The sequence below is a fragment of the Cydia strobilella genome, chromosome 10 (assembly GCF_947568885.1).
Source record: "Cydia strobilella chromosome 10, ilCydStro3.1, whole genome shotgun sequence".
NCBI classification, from domain to species: Eukaryota; Metazoa; Arthropoda; class Insecta; order Lepidoptera; family Tortricidae; genus Cydia; species Cydia strobilella.
This window is the reverse complement of record NC_086050.1, coordinates 10,854,761-10,869,377: the sequence shown is the minus strand read 5'-3', so window position 1 is coordinate 10,869,377 and position 14,617 is coordinate 10,854,761.

Here is a 14,617-nt window from a genome sequence, read left to right as displayed (position 1 = left end):
TCGAATTTTGGCAATGGAGGTTGAAAGCTTCGTACTTATAAGAATTAAAGGTCTCTTCGTTTCGTGTGGGGAGTTCTTGCTGTCTCATTAGATGCTCTTCTACGGAAGTGTGCGGCTCACAGGGGGAAGGAATACCCGACGATGCCGGAATGAACTGGCAAGGATGAGTTATTAGAACTTATCAGACTCACAACCTGGTATCTCATAGCGGAGCGAGGATTCTGGGGAAAGAGTTATCATGGTTCATTGTCAGAATTCTAATGAACTTGTTTCAGAGCTGAGTCATTAACAGTCACTTAGTAATGGAATACACACTACACGTTTAAACAGGGGGGGGAAAAGCACCGACAAGTCTAGAAAAATAGATTAAAGTTTCCATAGCACACATTGTGAGCCATTACAAAACTTGAATCCATTTTGGGGGTGAGTTGTGACTAGCCATATGCTCTATCCATAAATATAAATAGTAAGAAGCCTTAGATTCAAAATAAAATTAGTTTTTTTTTATAATATTCATATGGTTTTATGTCGATTTATTTGATTTTCTCTCTTTCTAGGGTTTGGACAAAACATTACAATGTAAATACAATTGTATTAAAGTAAAAACAATAAAAAAACTATTAGACAAAAACTTAGAAAATAACATCAACTTTTGAAAACAACGCCATCTGTGGGCCGCGTGAGAAATTCAGTGCATTACGACGTACGTATAAAAGTATTGATCGTCGAAACATTATCAACGAGCTGTTTAACGTTCAAGTGGTTGCGTGAGAGGTATCATAGATGGCTCTGATTAAGGTGGTCAATCAAAAACAAATCTTATGTACGAGGAATAAGACCAGGATAATTACACGAAAGACACGTTGTTACGACTTTTTGTTTTGAGAAATCAAATGTCCACGCAGGTGCATGTTGTCCGACTTATGTTATCAAACAAAAATGAGACTTAACTAAAGGAAGTACAGACTATTTTATGAAAAATTTGCAATCTTAAAATTCTGAGAATTTGTAACTCGGACAAATTTTCTTAGAACCGTGTCCGAGTTAATGATGAAGCGCAGGTGTTTTTGTCCGAGTTAGTTGTCCGACTTAGGGATGAATTTCGGCACAGAAAAATAAACTTTAAATGCAAAACATAATGGCGATACGGAAGTACTTTGTTTTAAGACTTTTTAAATATTATGTCAGGACGAAATCATATAAAAGGGAGTAGGCAAGGATCAGAATTCAGTTTTTATTTTGTGCTTCGGACCGGCAATTGACTCTGGTTTAATAGTGTTTGAAAAAATTACTGGTGGGTGGAAAATCTCTGTTAATTTTTCTAAGTGTTTGACTTTATTTGGGACAAGACTTAGTCTTTGACCTAATGAAGTTAGCCTTTGGAAATTGTGTCTTTGTTTGGCTTTGCGGAAACTATGTTTGTTTTCGTAATGGATAAACTTTGATACTATCGAGCAGTGTGTTTCCACTTTTGCTATTAATTTTAACAGGAGTTTTGTAATGAAGGTTTAACATCAAGTGAATACTCTGCCACGATATCTATTATTTGGTTTTACTGAGGGCAAACGTCTTCAACAAGGCTAAGTTTAGAAGATGTGTTATTTTTCGGACGAATGGGGTCTATGAACTCATATCGTTTGGACTTAATGCATCCGGGCTGAGTATTTCATTATCATTTTATGCCTTCATAGAATAATAATCTAATTAAATTGTTTTGATTAAATATTTGCGTTATGATTGTTTGTTTTAAATGTAAAATATAATGTCTATATGACATAAATTATAAAGTAATAAAAATTATTTGTTTGAAAATAATATCAGAAAACTCCTACTTGTTTTTCATATGATTTAAAGCCAGATCAGTGTCTAGACAGACAGTAGTCTAGCCTTTCACTTGCTATCCAAAACGGTGACAAACGGCAAATGGAAGGAGGTCTTTCTCTTACCAAGATGAGGGTGTACTTGGCGCTTTCTCTTTACCAACATAGAAAGCGAAATATCTCTCCCTCCCTGGTCTCCAATGCCCAACTGTTAGACTAAAGCGAGGGCATCACGTGCGTGCCATTGAGTGTAAACTCTGCTCGTTTGAAACCTACAGTATTTGGAGATCTTGTATTTTAAATATATTTATATGTGCCATTTATAGACATAATAGGGACCTAATCTATCCAAGTGCTGTCCCTGCCTCTGTGCAACCCGCCTTGGAGGGGATTAATAACACAGGCCGTTTAGCTTTGATGTATCAACTTGGCCGGTTGAACGATTAGCTCTCTAATTAGGGAAATCACTTGCGTGTTTTTCAAAGTACTAGGTCTATGGTAAGTATGATCTGTGCTTTGATTACACTAGAATAGGCCATTGTATTAGGAATAGGGTAGCTTCTCACTCACCATTTGTTAGGAGTTAGGGTCTCTTTTAATGCTTGATCTAAAAATCTGACATATATATTTTTCTTCATTATCCTGAAAAGCGTACGTGTAATAGGCAAGGGGTTTAATTGCCTAGAAATTCCTATTTTATAATGTATCTGCGTAAAAAGGTATTGTTGTATATAAAATCTTATACTATTTGGTTTTATTTTGCTAAAATTTCTAGTGTTCTGAGGTAGAAGCGAGGTACTAAATATTTCATTCTGGTCTCCAAGGTATATACAAAATAAATTCCTAAAATATCAAGCTGGGTTTAGGTATACATGCCGTTCTGGAATAGAAGAATGGTTTGTTTTAGGGATCCCTTGGCAGGCAAGAGCAGTCCAATGGGAGGAGTCAGAGTGGAATAATGCTCGACTTGATATTTCTGTCTCATAAAATATAGTAAATAATCTTGGTACTTCGTTTGTGTGTCTAAAGACTAGAAATACAGTCTATTCTTTTAGTTCTGGGAATTGGGAAAAGGGATTAGTATCCCTAGCTTTTGAACATAAAAAAGAAGTAATTTTGATTGACTGATGATACTTGGCGCTTCTTTCATCAGATCATCTAGGAATGCTTAGGATTGCGAAGCGTTGGTCATAGCCCGTCTGGCTACAATGTTAGGATAGGTGACCCGATTGATGTTTTGAATCGGGATAAGGCCTTCTGACCCGCATCGAGCATGCGAAGCAGTACGTGTGGAACCACACATCGTTTAGAAGGTGATAGTATAATTATAACTTTCCCTAAAAAGCTAAGGTGTAAATGGGCTTATCCTGGGAGTGCTGCTTCGTATGTTATCCCGAAGGCTTAATAGGCGTAGCGGGACTTCACCAAAAACATTTTTAAACTCATTTTACCTACTACATTTTCAATCTCATACTAACCATGTATGCTGCAATTACCTAAATAACGTCATATGTAGTAAGCCTTTAACAGCATTTACATTACACAGATAGATTTAACTAAATTGTAATATTAATTTCATCACTGCGCTCGGGGTTCTATTTTAGAATGCTTCGCTACACTCAGCTTTCAATTATGGAATCATTTGCTTCGTTCTGTATTCGATGTGCGGCCTCACCGTAAATGCGTCATTTTGCTCTCTTGTGACTTAACTATTTCTACTCTTGTAACTATTAAAATATTCCTTGCATTATTCTTTAGTGTTATAATAAATTATAATCTTCAGTACCATAAATAATTATTTCTTAAAATCTGGGTCCAAAATATAGTTGTTACTCATTAAAGAATCTAGGGTTCCGCGGTTCACTTCGAGGGGTTCTAACGCTAGACTAGACGATCACATGGCCAAATTCTAGGGGTAAATTCTTAAGAGGTGTTTAGCATAAGAGTAGTTTTAATAGTAATAGTTGGGGGGGTGACAAGCCCCACTAACGCCGCTACAGCGGAACGGCCCCGCCAAGTTCGCAGGGGATAGGGAGAGTGGCGCATCGAAATACCATCACTCCTCTTCCCCTGCGATCCCACCTCGGCCGCCGAAGATAGGGAGAACGGCTTACCGCAATACCGACAATCCTCTTCCTCGACGGTCCACCTTCGGCGCATCACAAGCGGGCTTAACCAGCCCACTTGGAGCGTCCTCCTCGGGCCAGCCCGCGACCCAAACAGGCCGGCCCTGGTTGCCTCTTCGCTTCACCGTGGGTGACCAAGCCACGGTTACTAAGCCCCTCCACCACGACAAGGTGAGCAACCCGCGGGGGGCCATAAAACAAACCTAACCTAACCTATCTATAGGATAACCTTACGAAAATCCTGAAAGTTAACGGTGTCAGAATTATGACTAATGATAATTTGACAATCATTACATTATGACTTTCAATAATTATGTCAAACAACCCTTTGTTTGTCCCAGTCTTTACATTACAGTACAAAACGGGGACGCTACTTTGTATAGAGATTGACTGTCTACTGTTTACGTGTCTCTATATTACCTACAAAATAATTTAATCTGTTATGCACCGATGTAGGTGGGCGATAATTATGCAAATAGAATATACTACTTAGTCGATCTTGCACAAGCGACTTACTATTGTTGATTTAGTTTTACAAATGTCATTTATACAGGACTAAATACGAGTAAGCATTGTAATCATTAGCAACTTTGGACTGGTTGGACTTAAGGCGCTAGTCGCTATTTTTGGCCGTAAACTCTTACTTTCTAGAGTATATATCTGCTTAACGGTTCAACAAAAAATTATGAAAAAAAAAAAATTAATCTACATTTTATGTACAACATTCCTAACGTTTGACTTTTTCCTTGTGACTTATAGTTTCTTCATAAAAGGAACATTACGACAGGCCGTTTTGCGACTAACTTTGCTTATATCTCCTAAACGGTTTAATCGATTAAAGTTATTTTTAAACTAAAATAAATGTATTAACAGGCACTACAAATGCAACGTTTCATAATGTTAAAAAATAATATTTTTTTTAAAGAAATCGAATATTATTCAACATTTCGTGCGTATGTAGCTCGAAAAAAGCGTGGCCGGCAGTCGTGTGCTAGCTTTGAGACTAGGAGGCTGTGTCGCTCGTCGCTCCGTGCCTTCCTTGTACTCTGTATGCTTGTGCTGAGCCCAAGTGCAATAAAATTGTAGTTATTGTGGCCAAAGACTAAATAACTGCAGAAAGTTGAAACCAAGGTTCTGACGCGCTTTAGCGCGCTTAACACGGTGTTTCGCAGCCTATTATTACGAAAATAATGACAATATTTCCACTTATGTTTGAGAAAGCTTCATTTGAAATATAAAAATAGAAGTTTTCTAACATGCGCGGACATATTGGCATTTTTACGTTTTTAATAAAGTTCGATTCCTAACAAAACAGTTATTAATTAATTAATATAGTAGGCTATCAATTTACGTTGTACATAGATATTTAATTATTTATTTTTAGGTTTAAAATCTGAACCTCGTTGTGGTAAATTCACGTACGATCGCAGTGAGCGGGGTGCGGGTACAGAGACGCTGAGACGCTCAAGGACACATCAGCGACTATCGTCTTAAAGCCGCGTCCTATGTGAGCGATATTGACGCGTTGCGGCGCGGAAGAAACAAACCATTGACACCTATGGAAGTGTCCTATATGGTTTTTTTTTCTTTTGAGATACTATGTCCACAACCAGTGGCTGGACGTCCGTAGAACTCTATTTCCACCGGTTTTCCTTTATTAATTTTACAGGTTCCGACTTACCTATGCCTAAAATTTAAAAAGAAAACCCGAAAATAGTTTTTTTTTTACCTATACATAACGGGAAAGCCGGACGCCCACATCCCACATAGGACTCGTTAATTATTGTTACTGCCTACAGGAAGCGAAATGCAGGGGAATAGCGAGTTTATTGTCATAAGTTCCTCGTCAGCAGGGAGACTCTTTACATACTCATGAGCCACTGTAAAATAGAAAATGGGAAAAATAATACTGACTCAAAGCTCAAGACGGTTGAATTTCGCACGTCTGACACACTATAAAATAATAATAATAATAATAAAAACGCAGGGCAGCTTGTGGCGAGCTGTTGGGGAGTGACGACCCCACGGACCCGAGTGCTCCAGAGAGTCGGTCAGGGTCTCCGTTTCCGGCGTGTCTTCGTCGGTCGGAGTGGACCCCAAGGGGACCCGCAGGACTCTCAGCTCTGGCTTGCCTTAATTGGCCGTCCAGAGGGGAGTCGTAAGAGCTATATGCTCCAGGGGTGGAAGTGAAAGATGCATAAGACGCGAGTTGGCACAGTGGCTGCTAACAGCCACTGGGTAGAAAGCGGCGCACACCTCTCGACACCCCTGAGCCGCTCACACCGGTGTTGCTCCTGGTCGTCTTCACGACGGCAGTTTCAGGGGCCCATCTAGTCAGCGGCAAGTCACCACCTGCCTCGATAACGTGTATTAACATTGTTATGGCAGGTGTCCGGCGTTCTTTACAATAGCCCAGTCTCATTGTCCACCCAAACTTCAATCCATAGACCGGTATACTGTTCACTTTTTCTGCAATAGTCCCAATGCCTGCTGCGACCGGTTCATGGGTGTCTATTGTTGCGCCTGTGAACGGGTTCCAGCAGGCGTTCTACATGACATTAAAGCTCTCCAAGGGGCCTCTACGTGTTGGATCTATATCCCCACGCAAGCCTATCAAAAGACCGGGATTTATAGGCCCGTGATATCCAAGGAGATACAAATAATAATAATAAAGCCTTTATTTCCTTAACTTACAAAAAAATATTTACAGTTGTGTTTAGTTTTAAAGAGTATATATATCTAACTTAATAAGCTAAGGCCCCTTTCTGAGTATAGGCCACACTATATTAAATAATAAATTCAGTTTCACATTCACATGTAGGTAAGTTATAGTAGTAAAATAGTAATACTTAAGTCCCTTTTAATTCTTAGATTTTTTATTTGGTAACGTATTAAAGTAGTCTCCATATTTAGCTCCTTGCACTACCTGTTGACTTTTGTACGAGTTCTACATTTCCTGCTACCCAAAGGTTGTCTGGAAGAGATCGCTTTTTAGCGATAATACCGCCTGTTGTTGGGTACCTGGTTCTATTTTTCTTTAAAAAAAAATATTTGTAGTTTTACATGTATGTAAAATGTATTATTTTGTTGCATTAACGAATATTTAATTATTTCATTAATTAAAATAAAAAGAAAACATTGTAATACATTGATTTTTTTATTGTTCATTAATTGACACCATCTACAAAACATCGACACATTTATATTTATTGATTTACTTATTTATTAAAAAAACATTATTTTTAACAAAATTACCTTTAAAATCGTTAATAATAATTGAATGATAAAATAACTACTCGTACAATTAATAAAGTAACTAGATTGACAAACATTCATCATAGTTTCAATGTCACCAGTTATTACGTAGTTACACTGGGTTGTTCGCATGCAAACCATATCGGTTGCCTATCAACCTCATATTTTTTAAATTACATTTGGGGATCGACCCGGTAAACAACCCAGTGTGATTGCGCCTTTACATTAAAAAAATAAGCATATTTAGTGTCCCTTAAAAAAATTGGCAATAGGGACACTTATTCATTTCTACTTTTTCTTAAATTACTTAGGCCAAAATTTTAGTCAGTTACCCTCTCTTCTGAGCCTACTTTCCAGGGCTCGATCTAGGTCACCGAATCCTGAATAAGCATGACTAATCTACTTATCACAATTGTAAAAGTAGATATCACATTCAGCAGCACCTTTACAAGTTTCTGGTTTTAATGATTCAATTGATGAAGCTCCGTAGAACGATCTAAACCACTTTCAAAATCCTAGTGTATAAAAATCTTCACCGGAGTTACACTGATAGTTACTTTTTAAAATATACAGGATGGAAAAAACTAATAGGCTCTGGAGGGAAAGTGCCTTAAAACCTTAAGTTAGCACATTTTACTTAAAGGAAACATTCGTTTATTTTTAAAAAGAAACTAAAGTGCATTCAAAGATTTCATTTTTAGGGTTCCGTAGCTCAAAAGGAAAAAACGGAACCCTTATAGGGATCACTCGTGCGTCTGTCCGTCTGTCACAGCCTATTTTCTCCGAAACTACTGGACCAATTAAGTTGAAATTTGGTATACACATGTAAGTTTGTGACCCAAAGACGGACATGTATGTACGGAACCCTTGGAACGTGAGTCCGACTCGCACTTGGCCAGTTTTTTTTTTTCAATTTAGCTTCTCTAAAAATATTCTTAAATACAAAATTCGATTTTATGGATATTTCGTACGACAGACCTAATGTTTCTTAGAAAAATGTAATCATTAACATTAACTGTATCGACTAGTAGAATAAAATAGCTAGTGTTTATTTTTTGGAATTTTTAATCGGTTCGATTTCCGGGCGAGACAAGCGAATTAAAAAAAATCTTTGAATGTAGTTTTGTTTGTTTCAAAAAATAAAAGCATGTTTCCTTTAAGTAAAATGAGGTAACTTAAGGTTTTAAGGCACTTTCCGTCCAAGGCCCATAATTTCCACGCTGTACCTAACCTATAAGCTCGGTATAGCATTACCTACCCTTACAAACGCCAGTGGTGGGCCGTCAAGCAATTTAACCCGAAACAAATTTAGTCAAAATTTATTGACAATTGCATTCTATTCTAGGGTTAAACACGCAGCAGTCAGCATCAAAAGTAATTTTATTATTTTGCCAACTAACTTTTTCGAAGGTAGTTTGTTCGACGGCCCGGCCCGTCGACGTCGGCCGGGACGCCTACGAGGCGGTACAAGCAGGAAGCGATAGATTATTTTCTCGCGCTTGTAACTTACGTTTAAATGTACAGTCGCCATAAGATATATCGGAGCGGCCAAGGTGTTCACAATATCTGAACACGCACTCTAACGCCTTGACATTACAGACGTGTCAACTCTTAGTCTTTAAGATGAACCTCTGTACAATACTTTTTTTCAATAAATTATTTGTATTTGTATTTATTATTTGTACCTAGAAAGAGCCATTGAGTTGAGAAACCTACCTTGCAGAACAAATGTTTGAATTTAGAATTTTGCAAACTATGAATCGACACAAAATGCTTTCATTTCAATCATTTCAGTTAATTCTAGTATAATTTTGGTAAAATTTTGTAGGCAGATTTTTATATACTTTGACTTTATAGCACTATTGTTAGCGCGACATACGAGTATTAACGTATAAAAATCCTGTATCTGTAGGTAAAAGTCGGTCTACTTTGGATGCTGACTGGACGCCTCGGCGCTACTCAACGTTTTATTTATTAAAAAGCAGTTCATCCAAACGTTTTGAAACATACGAGTATGGTTGCTTTACTTTAAATCTCACTCTTTCTCACCTTTATTACAATAGTTTCATTACATTAGTATTTAATTATTTATCGTATATGTTAAAAATATTGTGTCCATTAGTTTAGGATTTTAAAGACGATTCGTTTAAAACGATATCTTTGTAATCGTTTATAGTAACAACGATAAAATATTCAGTGTAATAAAATGTCAGATAAATAAAACAATTATTAAAATTAAAACGTTGCATTACATAATTACTTGCCTAAAAATACGTATAACGAGAAAAGTAATATAATTAATTGTTTATCCTAGTCCTTACATCTAGAATGATGGAAAACACCGATGTACAACAAGACAACTTTAAAACAATTTTAAGACGATCCCAGTCGCTGGCACTTCTGAAAATTCCGTTCCAAAATAGAAAAATAAGTAAACTTACTTATTTATCTATGGTTTCATACAACATCACATTGTTTCTAATACATTAAAATAAAAATTGTAAATTGCCCTCAAAATAACTAATTATAAAACCTTTTTATGTTTTTATAATGGCTTAGCTAGAGATTAAGAATATGTAAACCAAATAAGGTAATATTGTCTTCGGTTACCGCGATAGTTACTCATGAAATAAAACTATGAAAACGGATTATATCGCGTATATTGAATTTATAATACAACCCGACGTTTCGAACCCTTTACAGCGTTCGTGGTCAACGGGTCACAGGTTTTATTTCACAAATAAGGTAAGTATTATTTTTTGTTTTAATATATAAATAATAATATTATTTCGTCAAACGGATATTCAACCATTCGGCCATTTGTACAATTTTATATCGTGCTATAAAGTTTAAATAAATAAATATTAAATATTCACATTACAATTCCGTCGCTTTTGCCCTCAGCAGAAAAGGGTTAATCCATGGTTAATCATTAATCACCGTTTAAAACTTGTTCTTGTTGTTCTTCTGTGATGTGTATTATACAACCCAGTGTATTCATAGATTGTGTTCTGATAGATCTACTCTTTTTTAAATTACAATCATGAATTAAAGGTAAGTACTAATGCAAGCGACGTCACCAACAGCGGCGGCAATCAATGGTTTCTAAAAGTTGATTTTTATACCAGAGCGTTATAGCGCTATAACAGTGCCGGGACTGGCATGCTAGCAAGACTTAGGGTCGGTTGCACCAAGCTGTTTGTCATTGTTAAAGAGTTCGCTAAATTGTATTGTATGGAAAGTTTCATAGTATATTGCCGCGGCGCGCCGGGTGACGTTGATCAGTCTGTCAAGTGCGGATGGTGCAACTGGCACTTAGGGTGGGTTGCACCAATCCTTCTGCCACCGTTAAAAAGTTCGCTAAATTTTATTGTATGGGAAGTTTCAGTCTACTACTGACTGAGTGACGTTGATCAGTCTGTTAATAAGTGTGGTTGATGCAACTGGCACTTACACGAGCGATTGGCATCGTCTTAAACAGCAATTGTGCACAAAGTCGACACATATTAAGAGTAAACGCCATAGTTAGTTTTTTAAACCCCATTATTAGTATATTTACCCTACTCATAATAAATAATTCATGCATGTGTTTCTTATCTTAATATACCTATTGCAAAAAAAAATAAACATGTCACCTGTCAATTCTCAATTTTATATAAAAGTAACACAAAAAGATGCAGGTGAACGTATCATGTAACAGAAATCTCAATAGGTATATTTCGTAATTTGAAGAACACATCATGCAACACATACCTACAAGTAATTTAAGAAGAGCTACAATTAAATCACATATTGGCATTTAAACATATAAAAGGTAAGTAAGAGGAAAATATGGAAGAATACCCTGAATACCGTGCACCTACAACTTAACTAAAACGTAATATCTAATAACGGACGAGAATGCATTTCGCATTTCTTAAAAACTACGAAACATTAGGTATATTCTAACTTCTACAACAACATATTAGTGAATTGCTAAAATGTCCTCGAATTGCAGTTATTTATAGACTAAAAAAACCGGTTAAGTGCGAGTTCGTTTAACTCGCGCACCGAGGATTCCGTACAAACTTTTAATTATCTCATGTAACTACAAACAAAAGACTTTGGCCAGAAATATACTAAGCACCACTTGCACCATCCCACTAACCCGGGGTTTTAACACAGAATAACTAATAGTACTACCGTACAGAAAATTCACTCCTTCACAAAGGCCAGATTTAGGTATAAAATTATACCTACACTCGCCGCCTGCAAAGCAAAATTGAAACTTATAACCGCGCACGAACCGTGAATCTTCTTTGCGCGCCGCAGTTTTATGACTGAGTTGCGAGTGTCGGCACGGGGTTGTCACTTGACAAGTTTTTGTATCTATAACTACTGATTTATTATTTTTAAGATAAATATGTAGGAATTACAAACGTTGATTTTGTAAACATAATTTTTTTAGCCGGAGATAGTATGTCTGATTCTCACGGAAGTAGGTATGCCACAGAAGTATGTATGTATGTAAACACTTTATTGTACATAAGACAGATTGCAAACACAATAAAAGAACAAAAATATAAACAATGTACAAAGGCGGACTTATCCCTATAAGGGATCCCTAGAAGTACTTATTCCTTTGAAAATATGTCGGTTAATATAGTCCGAAATTTAAAAAAAATGTTTTTTCTGCTTCCTTGTTCTTCCGTTTATTCAGATATCCGTAAACAGAACATTATCTTTTATACAGATTAGATCGCGATTTAGGTTTCGAAGCCATTGCGTATTTACAATTTTGCGCGAGCGCCACGTGACACGACTATCGTGCGAGCCGAGCGGCAGCCCACTGCCATACACCTGCCTGGGCGGTGCGCCGGCCAAATATACCTAAACTGCGTAGTGACACCCCCCTGGTTTTAACCCAGTGTCAAATTGTACTGGTAACCATGGTAACTCCAAGTTTAACCGGTTAACCCCGGGTTAGTGAATGGTGTAAGTGGCCCTAAGCCTAATTATGTACAGCGCCATCTATCGGCAAATCGGCTAACTAATTTGCGTGACCGGTAGAATGTATGTTGCTTTTTCAGGGATAATTGTTTACAGTTATTAATTTTTTTAGTTTTTATTTAAAAGAAGGTGTTTTAATTGTAATCTCATAAAAATTTCAAGTATAATAAACACTCGCAAAGGTGGTAAAATTTGAAATTCAATTCGGAAAAGTTTTTCGATAATAAAAAAAAAGTTATCAACATAGAGAAGTGATATTTTTCCTGTAATATTTATGATAATGACTGTAAAAATTTCATGATTTTTCACTGGTAAACTTCGGAGATAAGGGGGGAAATGGTTTTCCTTCATAAATCAACTTTTTTCACCATTTTTTCAATTTGAGCTCTTTCAAACTATACCCCACTTGACCTAGTAACTAGACATTGAAATTTTGCCCCTCTTCATTCATATTTAATTTAAAAAATAACACATTCAATGTGTCTGGGTTAGCGTTGTTCATGACTATATACCAAATTTCAAATCGATAGCTTAAGTAGTTCTCGAGATATTTAGCAATACGACAGACAGACGGACGGACAGTCGAACCATAAGGGTTCCTTTTGTAGGTACCTTTTTGGCACGCAACCCTCAAAAGAAGTCGTCAATATAATTCCCGTGCAACGTGAAGACATTTCAACGAGTCACAAATTGTGGAAGAGGTAAAACACTTAGTAATACTTTAGTTTTCATTCAAGCACCCTGTTCGGTCGTCTCACTATAAACATTGGAATTTACTTACTGAATTAAATAAAGTCTAAAAATTATCTTAGATCCGCACAAGAAGACATTTTAGCCAACAAAAATTTTAGCCCAAAAAGGCTAAGATATATATGTAAGACAAACAGATAACATATGTGACTTAGGAACAAATATTTAATTATGCCCATCGAACAAATAAACACCAGTTTGTGCAAGAGAAGAATCGTGAAATATATGGGAACTAATACATTCTATGACTCTTCTCTTTCCGCACAGACACTAACAGAATTCGAGCCCAGCAGGGGCGTAGCTAGAGGATATGGCGCCCGGGTGGTACATTTTGAGATTTCTATGTTGTATAGAAGTATATGAACTTAATTGTAGGTACACACAAATAAGGTTGTCAAAACAATTCAGAAAGTGAGGTATAAAGGCGAACTTATCCCTATATGAGATTTCTAGCGGGCAACTCCAAGATTTCGATAGATGTTACACAATAAAAAATAATTAATAGGTTCCCGTAGCGTTACGACTACGAATAAAATAATTGCTCTATTTGTGTGTATTTTTACCATACATGTACATGTAGGTACACTACCATTCATAACTATTTGGGCACTCGTAATTTTTTCCATACAATTGTATACAAAATCGACTCAGAATTATACCGCTAAGTCGCAGTCGGGTAACAGTTTTTTGTGCAGTTTACTTTTCTAATTTAACAGACATATCGAGATTCAAAATGATGTGCAGAATATTTGTGTACATTGCCTATTTACCAAATGCCAAGCGTAAAAAAATCCATAAATCGTTTTCCAGTACAAAATCGTTTTATTTTGTATGAACTAGTATATAAGGGTTTTTTAAATCGTTGCATAAAGTAAACTTGAAATTTTAAAGGATGTCTGGCAACAATTTGAGGCTCAATATATCTACCTAAATAAAAATTCAATCCAACATGTAAGAGTCATTTGCCTGCGATCGAACAGTATGATTTTGAAAATAATTTTTGTATACAATTGTATGGTGAAAATTGCGGGTGCTTAAATACTTTTGAGCGGTAGTGTATCTGTGAAACTACAAAACTATATTACTTACCAAAAAGTATCTCATGTAACAGGTACCATAATATGGCACAAATCCCTTTTCGAAAACTATACGCGAGGCCGAAAAAAGTGCTTTATTAACATTTACCTACTTCTAAATACTACTACAACACATTCATAGTTTAGAATTCCCACAACATTTCAATGTACTAACACTAATAACATCAACACTCTTAACTGAGCATCGTTACACGCATAAAATCCCTTTTCGAAAACTATACGCGAGGCCGAAAAAAATGCTTTAAACATTTACCTACTTCTAAATACTATTACAACACATTAATAGTTTAGAATTCCCACAACATTTCAATGTACTAACACTAATAACATCAACACTCTTAACTGAGCATCGTTACACGCATAAAATCCCTTTTCGAAAACTATACGCGAGGCCGAAAAAAATGCTTTAAACATTTACCTACTTCTAAATACTACTACAACACATTAATAGTTTAGAATTCCCACAACATTTCAATGTACTAACACTAATAACATCAATACTCTTAACTCGCATTAGACGCCTTTATAATGGTTTACGAATTGTGAGTTCAATGTGTGGAGGATGTATGTATGGAACAAT